The sequence below is a fragment of the Sinocyclocheilus rhinocerous genome, unplaced genomic scaffold (assembly GCF_001515625.1).
Source record: "Sinocyclocheilus rhinocerous isolate Xijiao unplaced genomic scaffold, SAMN03320098_v1.1 scaffold284, whole genome shotgun sequence".
NCBI lineage: Eukaryota > Metazoa > Chordata > Actinopteri > Cypriniformes > Cyprinidae > Sinocyclocheilus > Sinocyclocheilus rhinocerous.
Genome location: NW_015628031.1, coordinates 25,493 through 27,569, shown reverse-complemented (window position 1 = coordinate 27,569; position 2,077 = coordinate 25,493).

Here is a 2,077-nt window from a genome sequence, read left to right as displayed (position 1 = left end):
GTGAAAACCAACGTTTGTTAACAGGAGCAAAGGAAGCAAAGTTTCCTTACTTTAGCAAAGGAATACCAGTCTCCTCTTGGCTTATATCGAAATTCTCCGACATTCTTCTTTACAAATCCTCGTTTTGTACTTCTAATTCTTGACCGTTGTTTTGTTTTGATCTCTCCCCTGCGCTTCCGTGTTCGTCACTTCTGAGCGGCGCATGCGCAAAGCCGACCTCCATACATCATCCGCCCAGAACTGCTTCCATTTACAACAGTGAGCGCAAGCTACATTAAAGTGATTATTACGTTTTGAATATGGATATTTTTCTTACAAAAACGCATCGATTCGCTACAGAAGGCCTTTGTTCACCCCCCGGAGCCGTGTGAGACACTTTTTTTTTATGGATGGGTGCATTTTATTTAACTTCTTTTGGACTGATGCATGCAACACCCGCTGAGTGACATGAAACAGCTTGAAAGATCAAAGACAATTTTTAATATAATTCCGACTGGATTCGTCTGAAAGAAGAAAGTCATATACACCTAGGATATTGAGGGTGAGTAATTTATGGGTTAATTTTAATTTTTGGGTGAACTAACCCTTTAAGTTTGAAAATGATGAAAATTCATCGTTAAAAAAAGAAGTAAATATTAGCATTTTATTTTTAAGTTTACTATACAATAATTATGTTTGTATATAATACTCAGTATTATCACACTTTATTATTTAGTTTATTATTTTATTTTTTTTAAAATAAATAAATAAAGTGCAACAATATTATCACTACGATTAATTAATTTTTTTATAGTTGTATTTAATGGGTTATACTATGTGCAGTGTGAGGACCAAACCAAATCTCCAGGTTCTCTTATGAGAACCAGGCTGAAAAACTTATGTGCACCCCTGTCCTTTGTTGATCTTATACGCCGTTTGCAAACAATTCTGCTGTGTGTTGATCTAATACACCATTCACAAACAATTCTGTTGATTTTTGGTCTTATAAGTCATCTGTAAACAATTGTAGATAGCTCCTTGAAATATTAGTTTAGTTTAAGAGTGATCGCCACCCATTGTAATTTTTGTTTTTTAGTTAGTGTAGTTTAGTTAAAGGGTTAGTTCACCCAAAAATGAAAATTAGCCCATAAATGACTCACCCTCAAGTCATCCTATAGGTGTATATGACTTTCTTCTTTCAGACGAATCCAGTCGGAGTGATATAAAAAATTTTCTTTGATCTTTCAAGCTGTTTAAGCGTCATTTCTGAGCGGCGCATGCGCAAAGCCGACCTCCATACATCATCCGCCCAGAACTGCTTCCATTTACAACAGTGAGCGCAAGCTACATTAAAGTGATTATTACGTTTTGAATATGGATATTTTTCTTACAAAGACGTATCGATTCGCTACAGAAGGCCTTTGTTCACCCCCCGGAGCCGTGTGAGACACTTTTTTTTTTATGGATGGGCGCTTTTTATTTAACTGCTTTTGGACGGATGCATGCAACACCCGCTGAGTGCCATGAAACAGCTTGAAAGATCAAAAACCATTTTTAATATAACTCCGACTGGATTCGTCTGAAAGAAGAAAGTCATATACACATAGGATATTGAGCGTGAGTAATTTATGGGCTAATTTTCATTTTTGGGTGAACTAACCCTTTAAGGCATCACATATGCCGAAGATTTCAGTTTTGGTTCTACATTTTCATTTTGGTAGTTGGTTTGGGTTAATAGTTATGGGAATTGTTTGGTTTTAATTATTTCTTTGATTTGGCGACACTCTTGTTTCCTCTCTGTGTTTCTGTTTCTTCTCAAGTTGTTTGTAAATTTAACCAAGCTCTCACTAATAAATGAGACTTCTCGGTGCTCGTTACTTTGTTTAATTGGTACAGTAGTCTGTTATTTACACACACGCAACAGTTATGTCTCACCTAAATGTTGCACAATCATCCCTTCTTTAATATCAAGCATGTCAAAAATACTGAAAGTAACTCTAATGAACAAAAAGACGTGACCTGCTCCATCATTTTGAGTTGCTTTGACACAAACATTTTTAGTTTTAACATAGCTTGTGTTGTTTTCAGCACATCTTTT